A 13,262-nucleotide genomic window follows, 5' to 3' on the forward strand; every position below is an offset into this window, starting at 1 on the left:
TATCTGGACTATCGCCATGTTTTTCTAATTGTATTCTCCGCCCACTGATCTTGCCTATCCAATCCAATTACTTTCGTGATATAGGAAGTAGATCAAGTTATAGCCACAGTTCAAAGACTTCAAATGGCTTGGGATTTTCCACAGTATAAAGTCCAATTCCCTTTACATGGTACTGAGGAACCTCGATAATTTGAACACAGTTCTCGTTTTCAGTGTTAGCTCCTGTGGTTCTCCACTGTGGTTCTCTAGTTGCTTTCCTGATCTCTGCAGAGAAAAAAAAATATAATCCATGCACCTTCCATTTTGCTTTCACAACTTAAATCAAATACATCTATTATTGTATTTAAATATGTAGTTATAATATAGCATACATTTTTCTCCACAGGAAAAATTGTGCAGTAGGTTAAGAATGATGCTTTACCAGAGGGATATGTCTAAAACATAAAATGGTTAAGGAGTATGTGGTGAATGAAAGAGTGAGAAATTGATAATTCTTATAAATTGGGAAAATGCATGCATATATAAGTGAGTATATGTGTGTGCTTATGAAACTCAAAAATAATGGCACATAACATACTGATTAAGCACTACTTGTAGTAAGATGCATACATATGGTCGGATAGAAGTATGCATTTCTGAACGAGTATCAGGTAGAGAGGCTACTTCTCAGTACTCATTTTCATGCTCTACCAGAATTCAGTTTTGCCTTTTGTTTCATGAAGTAATCACCCTAAATGTATGGAGAAAAATGGGTATGACATACACAATAGATATTTAAAATCCTTGCCTTCCCCAGTTGGATTTCCTGGGGTACTAGATGTATTCTGCTCACACTAGAGATACCAATTTGTTCAACTTAAAAATATGTACATCATCTTATCTCATTTCTTCCTCCATTTTATAAACTGGCCCCTATTTTAGCATTTGGATCTTTAAGACCATTAAATCATTCACTCTAATCTAAAGAGAACTTGGGAGAATATCTAATATTCCAATTACATTATTTTATACTTCATCAAAATATAAAATGCTGTACCAGCTTTGCAAAGCATTCATTAGGCATTCTATGAATCAAAGAGGTTCAAGACAATAGGAAATTTTCTGATATCAGCACCATGTGTCCCTTTCCAGTCTCACTTCTCAAATGATCTTCAGATGTGTTTCTCAATGAACCCCATTACCTGAAAATTCCAGGCCCTCACGCCTCTGTGCTCTGCATTATGCTATTGCTTCTGACTATCCCTCCAACCTCCTAGCAAATAATAGCTCACATGCCAGCGTATGCATTGTCGGCTCGAACACACCCACCAGAGCCAAATACTGCACTATTCACTGCTCCTCGCAAGTCCCTTAAGAGAATTCTGTTTAAAACCCAAGTCAGTAAATTGCCTTGCCTTCCCACATCCCACTTCACCATAGTCATGTGTGCAATACTTCTTTATGTCTGCCTCCCAAACCAGTCCATTCCAGATCCTGCGGCTCAAGCACACTGAACCTTGTATGAAGGCAATCCACAGTTGATGAACTGAAGGCAACGCGCCCCTAAAAACAAGAAAGATTATTTTTGTTTTCTCTTATTTTCCCATTACAATCCAATGAAACAACATTTCTCGTGAAAATGTTGGGTGGGAGGCACCTATGACTGTGAATTTAATATTAAAATTTCACCACGTCATTAACCTGTCTGCAGTGTCTACTAATATTTCTAGGATTTCATTTCTGTATCTGTAATACTTGCTGTTGAGTCTTTCATACATTCTAAAAACAGGTTGCTTTTGATCTTAAAAGTGTGCTTTTTCTCCCTTTGAATTATAAAAAATAGCCCAAGCCTTTCATTAAGTGTCTAGAAATAGTGTCCAAAAGAAAACAAAATGCATCTTTATTTCCATTCACACAATATTCTATACTGAGCAGGTCAAGGTTATGGGGCCTTGCTTTTATCCTTAGCTTTTTTTTTTTTTTTCCTCCTCCGGTCAGGTCTCACAAATGTTTTACTTGGGTTCTCATTTTCTGTGCTGCCAGTGTTATCTATATTTTGGGAGCACTTTGCTGTATCCAATCTACCCATTTATGTCTCGTGTATTCCATCATCTTCTTTTATACAGAGTCACTTGCAGCCGTGGAAGTGTCTGAATGCTCTCTCCGATATTTCACTTAAAACAGCATGACACTGGAAATCAATTTGTTTGGTTATATACAGAAAATAGAACTTATGCTCATCAGCACATTTGTCCATTTTCTTAAAAAAAAATCTTGATTTGTGTCTTGTGGCTTAGCTTTACACACATGTTATTTGTAGACATTTAAAAAAATAGTTTGTTCCTTGAAAATGTTTTAGACATTTATTTCTCCTAAACCATCCCAATGGCAAGGATCTTCACTTTGGCATTTCATCAGTTTTGCTCTAAGTGATTATAGCAGACGGGTGCTTTTTATGGGAAACTGTTTTTCTCTTCTAATTTATCTAGATGGAGACAAATGCTTCTGAATTACCAGAATACGAGAATTTGGAAAATGTGAACATATCCTACTGCCACAATTTGTTACTTTATTACTGAATTAATTTTGAAAAATAAAACCATAGCTAATAAGAAATTAAGAAATTATTGATTCTATTTCATTGTAAGGCAAAGTTAGAAATACTAGGAGTTATAAATTATTTTGAGTCACCTATTTTGTAACACTCTTAATGAAGAGTAAGAGGACTAAAAATTTTGAGCCACCAAGAACTCTTTATGAGCCTTCAGTTATAATTGGACTGCTTATAAAGAAGGACAAAATACCCACTTGAGTAAAGTGTTAATTTTTTCGGACATTGGCTTTGAATGCTTAAGTATCACCATAATTCTAATAATCACAAGTTATTGATTATGGTTAAAGCTTCTCTGTAAAAGAAACTTAATGATAATAGACATTCTCATCACTTTTTGTATCAATTTTTATGTGGCCTTGCATGTTGAGTTTTAACTTATTCTTCCCCCATATTTAATGTTAAAGTACCCATTGCTTTAAAGATTTGGAAGCACTGGGAGACATGGGCTAGGAAATCAGCATGAAGGTAGGTATCAGGAGGTGGACGTGAAATGCAAGTTAACCAATACCTCACCCTAGTGAAGCGATTATCGATTTTTAAAGTTTCTATCAATGATTCTGTGTAGAGCTGCATTTGGGAGGCTGCTACTATGTGTGTCTATCAGATAACGAATATATGTTTTCGTTTCACATACTCATTGTCTGAGTTTTATTTTTATTTATTTATTTATTTATTTATTTATTTATTTATTTATTTATTTATTTATTATTTGACAGAGAGAGACAGCCAGCAAGAGAGGGAACACAAGCAGGGGGAGTGGGAGAGGAAGAAGCAGGCTCCCAGCGGAGGAGCCTGATGCGGGGCTCGATCCCAGAACACTGGGATCACGCTCTGAGCCGAAGGCAGACGCTTAACGACTGAGCCACTCAGGCGACCCAGAGTTTTAAAAATTCTTTTTTTCTTAAGATTTTATTTTATTTAGAGAGAGAGTACATGCACAAGCAGGGAGAGGGCAGAGAGAGAGTTACAAGCAGACTGTGCTGAGCAGGGAGCTTGATATCACAACCCTGCCACCATGTTTTGGGCCCAAATCAAGAGTTGGACGCTTAACTGACTGAGCCATCCAGGTGCCCCATTGAGTTGTAAAAATTCTAATGTAAACATCTGAAGCTAAATTTTTTATCGAAGCTTACCATAGAATTTTCTAAATGTACTTTACACAGAACTAGGTAGCTTGCTGATTTGATATGTTGCCTTATGATACTGGGTTAAAAGATGTATAATAAATAACAGTTTAATCCATTGCAGTGATGGAAATTAAATGAAGAAGAGTAGATAAACATAATACATATGCTTATTAAATTTCCAAACAATAACGTGTGGCTTTAAATATATGCAGTCTCCTGAAACAAGTTGACATGAATAGATACATGTACACCTATAATGTTTAACTGTTCTTGTTGTTGGTTTTCCAAACAGAAACACTAAATTCTCTACTTTGGCAAAATTCACAACATACCCATATTTAAATCCTTTTTGACAAATCCCTGTTAAATTGGGTCTAAACACAGGAAAACAGTGATATTTGCTCTGTCTTCTTTATGTCACTTTTCAGCACTACTCATTAGTAGAAAAGGAAGGTGACCTTATTTATTTTTAAATTGTTGCTATTGTTGTGGCGTTTGGTGGAGTGATAATTGGATATTTCCAAATAGCCTCTGAAGACCAATTAACAAAAGGAATATATATAGTGTGCCAGTCTGGGTTTCACTTAATTGTCTACTTTAAGTGATACTCAGTAGAGATATAACTTCATATATGCAAATTGTGCCCATGCTATGTTCTTATATTATACTTTGGAAAATCTACTGAAATATTTTCTTTCATTTGGCAGATGAACCAATTATTATATTTCACATTTGGGTCAATTATTTTATTTCACACAGTGTAAATATTTTTGATCTTTTAAATTGCTCTGTCTTTATAAGAATAGAGCTTTGCTGCTAGAACAACAAATTAAAAACTCTTTTGAATTGTATGACTTTGATGTTCCTAGGTAAAAAAAATGTAATTTTGAAAACAAATCTTCACATACAAATCTTTACCTTTAACACAATTACAATGAAAAAAATCCCAATTTGGTGCTTATTTATTAGTTGGTTTGCTTAACTCTTCATTTGGAAACTTGATATAATGATGCTAATTTTTACCTATGGAAGAACAATGAAGAGATATTTGAATAAGAATGGCATGACATTTGTGACATGATTTAGTGAACACACTGTAAAGCAAAAATAAAGTTTCATTCCAGTGTAAGTATAGATAAGTCAAAGAGAGGTAAATAATTCTAGAAGAGGACTTAATATTTAGGTATATTTAATATTAGAACATATACATATAGTTAGCTATATAATAGTTAATTACTGCGTTAACTATGTTCTAGGTTTTTTTCACGTTTTCTTCATATATAGATTAACTTACTTTTAATACCAACCCCATCAGGTATGTACTATTATCCCAGTTTATAGATGACACAGAAACCAAGTATCTCTGAGCTTTTCTGGGGTCACAGTTAGTAAGTGCCTGCACACTTCAACATTACGCTAAAGGGGACATTTCAAGTCCATGACAAAAAAAAATGACCAAATTAATAAACATTTTTTAGTGGATTCCCAGATTGTTTGCAAAAACAGAAGTTAAATGCTTACCTGATAGCATGTGCAGAGAGAGATGCTTAAGATTTAAATATAAAAACAAAACTAGGGGTGGCTATCTATAAAGTTTCTGGGAGAGGAATGCCTTTTAAGGTGATACACTATTAGTACCTTTAAATTATAAAACGTTCTTAGATGATAGAAAAAAATATTTCTCAATAGAACAATGAGCTAAAAAGTATAAAAAGATGAATTTTTAATTACCAATTAGAAATGACAATTAACCAAATTCAAAGTAATGAATATTTTTAATGATAAAAATGGATTTGTAAAATGTTAATTAAGAGCATTAGCCAGGATTTGATGACAAGGAGTCTGTTCTATAACACTGACGGGCATGATTCAAGGCAGTATATATTCTGGTAAGACAATTTGTCATTCTAATGTCAAAACTATTAAAAAATACACATACTCTTTGGGGCGCCTGGGTAGCCCAGTTGTTAAGTGTCTGCCTTCAGCTCAGGGCGTGATCCCAGCATTCTGGGATCGAGCCCCGCATCAGGCTCCTCCGCTGGGAGCCTGCTTCTTCCTCTCCCACTCCCCCTGCTTGTGTTCCCTCTCTCGCTGGCTGTCTCTATGTCAAATAAATAAATAAAATCTTAAAAAAAAATACACTACTCTTTGAACCATAAATTGTACTTCTAAGGAAATATTACAAACACATTTCAAATAAGAAAATGTCTAACAGTAGAAACCTGACTTTATAAACTCCTGAACATGACATACCATGTAAGAGATACTTCAGGCAGTCAGAGACAGTTACTAGAAGTCAGCTATGGTAAGTGTGAAATAATGGCAGCTATTAAAGAGTTTGATTGTTTTAATACGGATATTGTACTTTTTTCATGAGGTAGAGATAAAAATTACTATATAAGGATTTTAAAAATATATTGCTGACTTTAATGTTAATATATACTTACTCTATAAAATATAATAAAGTTAATATTTTGATATGTAACTACTCTCGACCATAAGTAAAATAATCAGTATAATTCTTTATGTATAATTATCTTCAATAATTTATCTTCCCCCAAATATTAACCTGAACACACAGTCTTTGAAATAAGAATGCTAAAAGTCTAGATGAGTGCAACCCATCTAGAAGAGAATAGCATTTTGTGTTAATATATTAGATTCAAGGAAGACGAATGTATCTGATCATTTTTGCATCATTTTTGTTACAGTTTGTTATACCAATACTTCCACCACCCAAGAATATTCTCTGGTAAGATTTTATGCCTAATGGAAACAGAACAAACAGAATGTATTTATGTAGAGAGATCTATATATTCATATATATATATATATTTACATATATAACATATATATATATCTGTATAGATCTCTATGTCTCTATTTTATATAGAGAGAGATAGATACAGATGGGTAGGTAGGTAGATAGATAAATAGAGATTTAGTATAAGGAATTGGCTCATGTGATTATGAAGGCTTGACAAGTACCAAAATCTTCACACTGAGTCAAAAAACTGGAGATCTAGGTTCTAATGTGTACTTCCAGTTTGGGTCTGAAGGCCTGAGAACCAGGGCAACTGAGGTCATGGTTCCAGTCAGAAGGCCTGCTAGCTCAAGACCCAGGAAGAGCTTATGTTTCAGTTCAAAAGCAGGCAGGGGAAATTCTCTTATTCAGCAGAGCATTAGCCTCTTTTTCTGTCAAGATCATCAGCTGATTAGGTGATGCCAATCTCCCTAACTATTGTTAGGGAGGACAATACGCTTTACTCAGTCTACACATTTAAAACTTCATTGCATCCTAAAACATCTTCACCTGGATACCCAGAACAACGTTTGACCAAATATCTGGGTATCCCGTGGCCTAGTCAAATTGACACATAAAATTAATCATCTCATAAAAGAATGTGAATGTGTGTGTATGTGTGTATATGTATATGTGTATGTGTATAATATGTATATGTAAAATAATACATACCATAATATGTAAGGTGGTATAAAATGTGCAGATGTCATTTTTAAATTGGGCAATAGATTCTAATTATGTCTATTAATATGCCTGTGTTATTTAGTTTGAGCAGTCCTCTTGTTGGTTTGATAGTTCCTTCATGTAAATGTCCAGAGTGGAGAATGAAGACTTCCTGAGTAGAGAAATTTTTGCAAGTTATCTGTTTGACCATCTTCTATAAAGAAATGGCCAAGGAATCCATTTCCTATTTACTCTTTCTTGAGGACCTTTACACAGCCTTTCTGAAGATCAGGCCCATTCTGATTCTTTATTAGCTTGCTTTCTTTAGAGCAAGCCATGTGGACTCTCTTTCTCTCTTTCCTTTCTTCCCTTTCCTTCCTTTCTTTCTTTCTTTCTTTCTTTCTTTCTTTCTTTCTTTCTTTCTTTCTTTCTTTCTTTCTTTCTTTCTTTCCTCCTTTCTTTCTTTGCTTGCTTTCTTTTCTTTCTTTCCTTTCCTTTCCTTTCCTTTCCTTTCCTTTCCTTTCCTTTCCTTTCCTTTCCTTTTCTTTTCTTTTCTTTTCTTTTCTTTTCTTTTCTTTTCTTTTCTTTTCTTTTCTTTTCGATACTGTTCCACCTTGGTCTTCTTACTCTTCATGACAGAGGGCAGAGCACACTCCGACCCCTCAGGTTCTTAGGACCTTGATCACAGTGAAGATAAACCTCTTGTTTTCGCTGTTGTTTTTGTTGTTAAGATTCCTCATTTGTCTTCTGTAAAAATAATGAAATCTTATATGGAGGTCTTTGTGGGTGACTCCCTGATATCCATTCCAACCCGTCATGGTAAGCCCATGCATCGGCTAAGGATTGGCGTAGCACTGATTCTTTGACACAATGGTGACAAGCGTGGTGTAGAAGGAAGAGTGTTAAGAGAGCTGTGGGACAGGGTCACTGCTCCTATGAAGGAGATACAAGTGTTGCTCCCTTCTTCCTCTCCACATTGCCATATCTGGATATTACTCTTACATCTGCTGGCACCATCTTTAGCACATTGAGCGAGGCTAGCTAAGTGTCTTTTACACATTGTGCATTAGACAACGGATGCTAAGAATTAGTCCAGGGACTTATTAAGATGCTACATCAGTTCTGGAGCCCACCCTACCTTTAGACGTCATGCTTGGGAATACAAACAAATAAAACTTCAAAAATTCTTATTTCAGGCTGTTTGATTTGAAACTTTCTGATATTTGCTAATCCTAACAGATATAATGCTAATAATAAAAATAGTAAATATGGGAAATAACCTACTTTGTTTCATTAAGTGTACCTTAAATCTCTATAAACATGAATATTTAAATTAATAATATAAAAGCAAAGTCTGTATATAGATGCTACACATTTTCAAGGTGTAGACAATCCCTGGACCTAATCTTGGGCATGTGTCATGAAAACTGCTCTTCTTCATCAAAAGTCCTCTAGAAATTCTCCTTCAGGTGGGCTTACTTTTAGACAGGATGGTACACTCCAAGGAAAACAATGGATGCTTCCTACTTTCAAATATATAATTCACTCTTCTCAAAACGTTTCAGATTAGATCTCTTTTGAGATATGCTAAATGTTAGTTTCAAATATTTTTCCAAAATCTTTTCTTCTACATAAATAAGATGTCATATTGTAGGAGATTTTGAAATTAGAGTGGAGAAGGCACTTGAAAGCTCACGGTTTCTGAGGTATGTTACACTTTGCTTTTATAAATAGGGCTATTTAAAAATACAGCAATATTTATTTAATGCATTATAAGACAGATAATCTTCTTGCAATAAGTCTCATATACTTCATTTAAGAGACCAAAGTTCCATAGATAATACAATCTTAGCCTAGTGAATGGTAATATACAAAAAACCAGTTCAACTAAATCCTTTCCCCTCCTAGTTCTAGGGAGATGAAATAGTAAAACATCTGCAGAAGGAATCAATAGAAGATTCCAGGATATACATGATTGTGTTTGCCATACCTTTGCCCCATTTAGAATATATCCCAGATATGTCAGCTCTAAAAATAACTATTTATATGGAGAAAACATTTCATTGAATCCATATATAATATAAATGTTATATTTATTTAGACAATGGCAAAAATAATAAAATCAATAGGAATTTTTCCATTCATAAATATTTTACTGTCACTGAGAAAATTTCAATTACAGCTAATATCTTATGTGGTTCTTATATACAGTCTAGGTATTATGCTTTCCCCTTTAAATAAAGTTTCAAGGAAACCTATATAGCGCTTTTAAACACCAAATAAATATTTAACAATGACTTCTGACAGTAACTACTATAAACAGAATGAGAATTACAAACAGTAGCCTCTTGAACAACTCAGACATAATTGAAGTTGAGTTTTTCTTGTGCCTAATGAATATGTAAGTAGAGACGGTCTCTTCAGCATAACTACATGATTGTGTGCATATAAAAGAACAACACTCTGATCATGTAGGAAATGAGGTTAATGCTGAACAAATTAGTGAAGCAATTCAAGCAAAGAAAATCCCCTAGAAGAATAGTGAATGAGATCCATGTTATCTAAATAAGTGGCATAAAATTAAGGAAACAGGACCTTCTTTTCCTGAGAAATATGGTGTTAGTTCAGTTTCCAAGTATGTAAGACCGCACTGCAATGTAAGGAGTCTGCATATAAATAAGGACATTTTGTTTCTTATTAGAGACTGGAAAGCATATTAATATCAATTATATGTGAACCCATTCCTGTTTGCCCAAAGCAAATTACTTAATATTGCAATTGAGAAATCATAAATTCCATGTAAATTTGATATCTTAAAATATATTAATCCATGATGAAGACATCAGATTTAATGTCATTCCTTTCTACATCAAGGAAGGTCTAGTAGCATAATGTTATCCCTATTTCATACATTTGAAAGGTTTAAGGAACTTTCTTAAGGTCACAGAAAAAGTAATTTCAGCATCATGTTGGGAACCTAAGTGCATGTAATTCCATTTTATTAGTTCATAGTAGTATGAAATACTTAGTAATGGAGGCTAAAGGCTTCTATTGGGGGTGGGGAAAGGGAACCTAAAACAGTAAATACAATTTCAGATGACAATCACTTGAATTATAATTTGGACAATATGACCTATCCCTTGAAAGTAGAATAAATTCAGTTACTCTATCAAAAATGTTTCCTTTTGGGATGCTTGGGTGGCTCAGTCGGTTAAGCGACTGCCTTCGGCTCAGGTCATGATCTCAGGATCCTGGGATCGAGTCCCACATTGGGCTCCTTGCTCAGCGGGGAGCTCGCTTCTCCCTCTGCCTGCTGTCCCCCCCTGCTTGTGCTGTCTCGCTCTCTCTCTCTGACAAATAAATAAAATCTTAAAATAAATAAACAAATAATAAAAAAGTTTCCTTTTACCTTCTAAATTATCTTTTCCATATAAAATGAAAAAAAATAAATCGCGTGTATAATAATTTGTAGCCTGGAGCTGTAGGGGAGCTTCAGCTTTCAAGGTCTGACTGAGCACATACTTAGTGATTATCCCCCAAGAAACACTCTTGAAGTATCAGAAATAGAAATATTTCAAAAGACAACAAATCAAACAGCAACAACAACAACTGAGAGTGACAAGAGGAAAGAACAGCTGTAACCTCTGATGCATTTTAGGAAGACAGAACTCAGGGAGAACCACACTGTTGGATATGAAGGATCAAAGGATCCTACTCAGAACATTTACAGGAGAAGACTCTTCTAGAAGTGGGAACTGTTTTGTTTGTTTGTTTGTTTTGTTTTTTTACTGCGGCAAAACCCAGAACTGGGTAAATATGGACAACTAAAGCAGGAAGAGCACAGAGATCAGAGTGATTTTCTAGAAGTCTTTGGAATGACATTTTACATATTTCTCCACATGTCTGCCTCTGCCTTCCCCTCCACTGCCTCCACCCAAAATGTGCAGTAGAATAAATTGCCTCCAGATGAATGAGGAAAATACTTTCTTTTTTTTTTTTTATGTTTCAAATTCAAACAACTTTTATTTAGGGAAAGTACATCTTAATGAATTGATTTACCTTCATGGGTGTAGGGAGGACTTTCAAATTGGAGATGGGAGCTCAATATATGAACATTATTTAAAAAAATGGGAGAGCATAGAGTGCTTTTCTGACTCCAGCTCCTCCAGGTGAAGCCACTGAAACAGAGAGCATCATTAACCTAGAACCCTGGCTGTTGCCCTGACCGTCGGTGACAAAAGGCCATGATTAAAATGCCAGATTAAAATGATCCCAAATACATATTTGTTCATTAATATAATTATAGAATTAAGATTCATCAGAAAGTTGAAGAAATTCAGCACAAGAAAATGTAACGAGGAGAGTGAAACACAGATTGGATCCCTTAGGGAATAACTAATACTAAGAAGAATAAAGGATCTTAAAAAGATTTGAATGAGTGAGAGGCAAGAAGTCCTGTAATAGGCTGTCTTGGAACAAGGCAATCAGAAAAAAATAAAATAAAATAAACAGTTCTTAGAATTTTATTGATAGAGATAGCTAGTTATAGATAAAGATATACTTAGATATAAATATGTACATATTATATATAGATAGTAAATAGGTAAGTAGGTGGCTAGCTAGTTAAATAGAAATGCTTGCTAAAATTAAAGAGAGAATTTTTAAAGAAAAATGCAGTCTTCAAATCCAAAGACTCACCCCATCCCAAGAAAGACAAAAGAAAATAAAATTCTTCAAAGAGATATATTTCTTTGAGATTTCAGAAAACACTAAAAATTTGTGCACAGGCCTTGAAGTAGAAGAGGAGGTATTCTGGGGATTTGGGCTGGTGAACATTATTTTAGTTGCTAATTTAATTTGAAACTTAATCCTCAGTCAATTTAATTTGTAAATTTTTATAATGACCTGTTATTAGTTATTGAGAACATTTAAAAAAAAGAAAAGAAAAAAGAAAAAAACAAAGCAGAAAACCTGGAGACATCAATGCGTTTCCTAATGGTTAGAAATATCTTTGGAAGGGTGGTATTTTAACATGTTCAGGAATTAGTCTCTTCTTTTTTGCATTTTCTAGTCTCTATTAGTCACTGGTATGCCAAACACTGTCTTGCAAAGATACTTCTTCAGTCACTTTTGAAAAGTTTCTAGGAAAATTGTACCTAATTTTTTTTGCCTTGGAAAATCGGTTTCTGCCATGTCAGCTTACTCTAGGCAGAAGAAGAAAAACACGGCTACATGCCAGTATTACACAAACCATTTGATTATTTTTTAAAGAGCCACCTGTCTATTTAATTGCTGTTTATTTTTCATATAGCACATAATATGCATTTAATGTCACCAATCTCTGACCTAATCTCATCCCTGTTTTCCAACCACTCCCTAGGTGGATCTCCATATATTTAGGTTTTCGTTAATTTCTTTCAACACTGTTATGTAGTTTTTGAAGTGTAAGTTTTATACTTCTTTTGTGAAAATCATTCCTAGGTAAAGTATTTCTTTTGATGAAATTGGAATTGGAATTGCTTTCTTAGATTCATTTTCAGTTTGTTTATTGCTGTTATGTAGACAATTGATACCTGTGCAATGATGTATCCATCAACCTTGCTGCTCTTATTTTAAGTGTTGTGTATAAAAGATTGTGCTATACGTAGATACAGTTATAATTCTTCTTTTTCTGGGCTGGCTGTGTTTTCTTTCATTTTCTTGCCTAATTTCCCTGGCTAAAACTGCCATTACATTGGTGAAAAAAATTGACAAGACTGAACATCCCTGTCTGATCCCTGATCTCAGCGTGAGAGCATTTCATCTTTCAACATTAAGTATGACATTGGCCGGGTTTTTATCAGGTTGAGAAAGTCCTCTTCTGTACCCAGTTTGTTGAGTGTTTTTATCATGAAGGAGTATTAGAGTTTGTCAGCTGCTTTGTCAGCATCTACTGAGATGATTGTGTCTATTCTCTTAATATGATATATTATAAATAACTAACTTTAGGGTATTCAGTGAGTCTTGCATTCCTGGGATAAATCCTACTTGGTCAGGATGTAGAATTATTTTTGTAAATTGATTTATTTGGTTAGCT

This window comes from Ursus americanus, chromosome 15 (assembly GCF_024610735.1).
Source record: "Ursus americanus isolate L20-20 chromosome 15, mUrsAme1.1.p, whole genome shotgun sequence".
Taxonomy (NCBI): domain Eukaryota; kingdom Metazoa; phylum Chordata; class Mammalia; order Carnivora; family Ursidae; genus Ursus; species Ursus americanus.